We start from the raw sequence: 6,164 nt of genomic DNA, 5'->3' as shown, positions 1-6,164 counted from the left end.
ACAGAGCTAAAAGCCTTCCTTCAAGGGACTTTTTGGTGGGTCTTAAAGTATGTGACAGTCAAAATAATATATATTAGCCTACTTGTTGGTTTGTTGCTGTTTTGTGGGAGAAACAAAAACCAAGAAAGCCTTTTAGAGCAAAAGTACCCCAAGATAGCTGATCTATGACCAGATAATTCACATTTAGCCTACAGCCATTATGATGTATATTCAAAGTAAAAAGAGGAACTCTTTTTTTTTTTTTTTTTTTTTTACCAGCTTAACAATTTCAGTAAGCATATACCAACCAGATCAGGTCTGAAGGAGTTTCAAGTAGGTCACGTAAATCTGCAAGTAAACTTTTTTTTGTGAGGACTCTATGGGGCTGAGGGGGGGGGTCGAACCGTAAACCAGGAAGCATCACAGACCCCCCCTGTCGTCACAGTTGTGCCTTTGAGCAAGGCCCTAAACCCTGCAAGTAGCTTCAAGAGGACTGTCTCTGTAATTTGTGCACAGTGATCACTTTGATTAAAGCATCAACCTCACACACTAAGTATGCTCGCAGTAAATACGTCGTGCTTAACTTGTTATTAACTAATTGTGTGCTAAACCTCCAAATATTATATTCACTGATGTCACGAATCGGTTGTAATATACTTCATGCCACAAAAATCCAAAATGTTTCCCCAAGGGCAACAATTAACTCAAAGAAAGAGAGCCTGATGAAATGTGACATGTGTGGCATGCAGCAAGACAAGCTGTTGACATTTTTTTTTTTTTAATATTGATAATAAATTAAATTATAATATTAAATAACTTTGAATATTTTTTTATTTTAAGTAATATAAATAAATAATAATATAAATAAATTAAATAGGTAAAGGATTTGTCAGCAATTGGCTCTTTTTGTCTGTGTGTAGCCTGCAAAATATTGCTGATTAAATATGCAATTAAAGATTTGGTGTTTTGAAGACAACTGACGTCCTCTGGAAAATCTATAGGGCCCTAAAATCATTAACATAAAAGTGTGAATAAATCCATCATACAGCTACTTAAAAGCCTGTGTATAAAGATCAACTTCTAAGCCAGGAACCTTTGCACAGGATGAGAGTTTGATTTGTAGCGAGCGGATTTCGACAGCAGTGAGGGAAGCCTCTGTCGTTTTAGGGAAGTGCAGAGAGATTGATGCCAGGAGTAGATCATGAGGTGAGATCAGCCATGTAAATACTACAGTGTTTTCATATACAGTAGTTTACTCACTATACATCTCTCGTTTTGAATGGAAGTACCATAGGACACAATACAAAAATCGAATTAGCTGGCTAAATAGACAAACAAAGTTTGCTTAATGTACTTTGCTTCTGCAAAAGTATACATGTACGACTCCATACATGAATTTGCTTTCTGACAGGGGAGGCTGAAATAGTGTCCACATGTCAGATATATCACTGGAACAGCCTGACATTAGGAGAAAAGAGCATCAGCACTATGTACAAATTTTGCGCATGACTGGATTCCGCTTGAAGTTTAAATCTAAAATCAGCAGTTCAGACATAATTACAACCTCCTCCTGTAGGGTCAGATTTCATGTAATGGAGGTGCAGAGCCTCGCTGGTATGCAGAGCCACGAGATAAGGATAATTTTACTACAGGTTGAAATGAACAGTGAGTAGCAGAGAAAGAGGAGTTCACAAAGACACTGGAGAAACAGGGAAGGCAAATATCTCAATTACTTGCACGCTTTTGGCATCTTGACAAAAATATCATTTAAATGAACGAGGAACACTTTCTGTAATGCACTGACCTTTTCTTGTTTAGACATAAGTTTCTATAATCGTTTTACGGCAGCTGTGAAAATTTTAAGCGGTAACATAATGAACGTGTGGTCCCGAAAAGATTTGCTAGCTCTCTTTAGAAAGACCACATACTGTAAACGTAGGATCTGCTCTAGAACTTCTACATTCCTCAAGATCGTCTGAAAATAGAGCTGCTATAAACACACTGGAGAAGGTAACAAACAGATTAAACAGCCATTGTCATTTGTGCCTCGGGCTGTACAGCTGCAAACCAACACCGGTAGTCATTATAGCCCTGAATGCTATCTTAGGAACAATATAAGGAATTTGTGTTGAGATTTGAGGATTTATTCTACTTTAAAATTTACTACCTCCTTTCCAAGACAAAAAAAAAAAAAAAATCATGACATTCACACATTGAAGAGCTGACAAGTCATTATTACTCATCATAGCTAATGCTATTTACCTCCAGAGGGGAATAACACACCTGGTATGTCCTCTTACCTGTCACCAGACGTCTAGTTGAGTTGGTTGGCATGCGAGAGGCACATAATCATCTCAAACTGAATGAACGAATGGGCTTTGATGATGTGTACTATTGGGATGGTGGTGAAGGCATTAGTGCCTCCAGCATGCTTCAATCATTCACGCTGGTCTCTTCAAGGAGCAACCATCCTTCCTCAACACATCAATCATTTCTACCGAATGAGACAAATGCCCATCTGTAGTAAAAGAGGATTTAGCCATGAAACGCTAGCAATTCTGCATTCCTACTTCTATCTAATGCCAATTCCTTTCCCCCTGCTTTCATCTGACATTTGCTTTAGGTGATTTTTGTTGTTTTGGGGTCATGAAAAGTCACATTACACTGTAATGTCAGTCATTTACTCAGCCTCATGTAATCCCAGTATAGACTTTCATTTATTTTATATTTTTTAATATTCTTTCTTTTTGGTCATCAATGGAAAGTCTGTGTAATTAACCTTATGTATTTTGTGGTTTAATCCACGTGTTTTGAAGAGAAATAGCCTGGTTTATATGATGAACAGATTCATTTTAGGCTTTTATTCATATATAAACATTGATCAATGCACATAGAACACATAAAATAACGGACGCCCAAATGTGCTTGCTTGACCACGAGAACCAATGAGGTTTCATTTCTGGAATTTTGGAGAACCAAAAGTCTTTAACAAATTGAATGTGGGAGGGACAAAACATTTAGCTGAATTTTAAGGTTCTTAGCATCTGTACAAATGGGGCTTTATTAGTGCTGATCATTGGTTCGAGTAACTTTTTTGACATTTGGGTATCAATTGTTTTAATTCTACAATATATGGTGTAAAAACGTCTGAGTGCTGCCCTCCTCAGGTTGAACGGTGGCTACTGCAGTTGAATTTTCCTATTGGATGTTTGCGGTGGTACTTGACGTAAGGGGTTGTAGGTGACGTAAGCAGCTTCCAGCTCACCACGCCCTTGGTACGAGCTCACCACGGCCTTGGCAGGATAAAAACAATCTTGTTTCGTCAAAACCACTGCTCGAGTTGGAATTATGAGTATTGAAAATGACCAGAATAGCTTATTTTAGCATCTATTTAGCATAGCATTTATATAGTTATTTTGATTATTTTGTGTAGCCTAGCTGTTGCGTTGTACTGCATCAGTTACGATAGCTTCAAGTTAACGTAGATTTATCTGTGTTTAGTAACGTTGCAGTGGTCAGGATGGTAAATGTAGAAATGGGCTTATCCACACAGCGAAAAACCTGAAAAGCGACGCAGTGCCAAACGTTGCTCCTCCTGCGAGGACTCCACCACCCCAGCGGCGTCTTGATGTGAGTGATCATGTATATTTTAAATCACAATTTATGGTTAGGCTAAAGTTAATCCTCTGGGGTCGACAAACGCGCCAGCGGATTTTGCTTGGCGCATCCACCGGCCAGCTCAGTCTCACACAAAGCCCGCCCTTTTGCCCATATATGGATTGGCGGGGTTAGGGTTAACCAAGATTTTCCAAGATGGTGCCGTCCATACCCCCTATAAATGGCATCAAAACCGCCGGTATGGACGCCACCATCTTGGACATGGTGTCCACAGACATTTCACCCTCCTCCACTTCAGGTGAAGGTGGGGGAGAAAAGTCCTTGACTTCAAATGACCGCTCTGTTGCAAAGCTACTTGCGTCACTCCAGTCATTTTCCATTTTAGAGTCTGACAGCGGCTGTCACTGCGGGTCTCAGGTTCGTCCCCTCTATCTCCGGTATAGTCTGCCCATTTTTGCAGCATTTTTCAAATATTGCCAGTGGGTGGAGTCAGCCTCTGACCAAGGGTTTAGTTACCCTTTAAATTGTCCCTTTTTCCTCCTCAAAAATGAATTTGAGATAAGTTGTTGAACACGGTAAAAGTCCATTATGTCACGCAGCAACAATCTGCATTCAAATTCTACTCCTGGTCAGTCTTTAAATGTTTGGTGAGAGAGGGTCAGAAGGGGCCAAGTATGTACTTTCCATCAGCCCTAAGTTATTTTTTCTTCATGTTGAAAGGTTTGTTGGCAATGCAGGGGGTGTTAGATCTCAGCAAGTCTTCAGACTTTACAGAAACTGCTCTTCACATGTGCTTAAAGATCACAGAGAAAGATACACCTGCCCTCTTTCGTCATCTGCACGTCAGTATTGTAGCACCACTCACATAGAAGTTGCTTTCAAACCAAACAGCTTTCTGCTGGTCAACACTGTCAACCTGCATGACCAACGTAATCATTGCAAAATCTGCAGATCGCTAGGATTCCTATTGAAATTGACTAGACATCGGTAAATGTGACAACAATTTAAAAGACAATTTATTGATGTGGCCTACCTTCTGTAATAATCTTCAAATCAGGAATGTGCATTGATGACCAAAAACGCTGCCTCTGCAAGCAGCTCCCTGAACTTTGGAAGAAAGCAATTGTTTGTTACTTCAGTTTCAGTCTTTCTTAGTATTCATTTAAAACACTACTGAGGGCCACTGCTCTGCATTCCATCAAAATAACTTCTCGGCCATTGGTATTTTTATCCTCCCATGACTAAGTGCCACCGAGGGTATACACAGGGCTGTTTGAGGTCTGGTTCAACCAAGTTTCTGAGAGGTCAGATCCCTAATGGAGAACAAAATCTCTCTGGAAACACTGTCGGCTGCCAATTAGTGCAGTGATCTCTGCCCCTGAAGTGGAATGTTAAGCTCCGCTGGCCGTCACATAGCATATACACGAGAGGACAATACAGCCGGATTACAGGACAGGTCCTGATCAAATGCAGCCAGTGTTGCTTTGGGATTACCACAGAAGGGATTTCCAATGAGGGAATTTGTGTTCAATGGAACTTTCTGGTTTGTCAAGAGTCCTTGCAGTAGAGAAAGGCTTTTTCTCATTGCATTTTCATTTCTTTTTTTTAAATTTCATTCTAAGCAACTAAAGACATAGAGCAGCTGCCAAGCGGTAATGGCCGGATGTTAGCAATATCAAAGCTATAATTCCAGATTTATGCCAAACCTTTTCAGAAAATACAACACCAAATATACTTTTTATATATATATAAAATAGTATAATGATTATTAAAGCTCTATGTTCTTATCTTAAGATGAGGTTTTGTTTTCTCAAGATGTGTACATTGCAGCCAAACACGAGTGGACTTCCTTAACTTAGAACACGCTTATTGAAGATGCCTGTGAGGAGACATCATCAATCCCCAGACTTCAATAGAACACACATTTATGTGGCGCCACCATAAAAAAACAAGAGCAGGAATGACGGTTGTTCATTGTTTGAGCGTATCAAATGCCATTCAGTAAATGAATGTTGTTTTTGAACTACTTTTACTTTTATGACGTACAATTTTAGTCACTCTTATGACCAAACGCATCACTGGATAATCCAATAATTCATGAATCAAATCCGATCAATTTTCTTTTTGATTAATAAGAATGTACGAGGGGACTTTCCAATGAGCTCTAAATGTCTTCCTTTAAAATCCAGTGACGTTTTATTGTGGGGAAAATACAATGTTCTGCAATGATGTCTATTTTTTTTTTTAGTATAAATAAGATTGTCAGCACCAAAAGTGAACATTTATATTAATTTGTTTTTATAGTTTTCTGATCATGTTCTCCAGCATGATTTAAATATGTTTGAATTTTGGAAGCAAGAAAATCAACAAAGTAGGTTACAAACCTGCTTATTGGTTTAATGACCTGTATACAATTTTAAATACTTCTTAATCACTTAAAATATTATTTATTTTCATTCAAATAATTCTAACTTTTGGGGATTACATTTGAACATTTACATCATAATTTGCATGCTTGATTTTGAAAAGATTTCCAATAACCTTTGCATAATAAACCAATGCATAAT

Source organism: Pimephales promelas, chromosome 7 (genome assembly GCF_988280905.1).
Source record: "Pimephales promelas chromosome 7, fPimPro1.hap1.1, whole genome shotgun sequence".
In the NCBI taxonomy this organism is placed as follows: Eukaryota; Metazoa; Chordata; class Actinopteri; order Cypriniformes; family Leuciscidae; genus Pimephales; species Pimephales promelas.
This window is presented reverse-complemented; position numbering follows the sequence as displayed.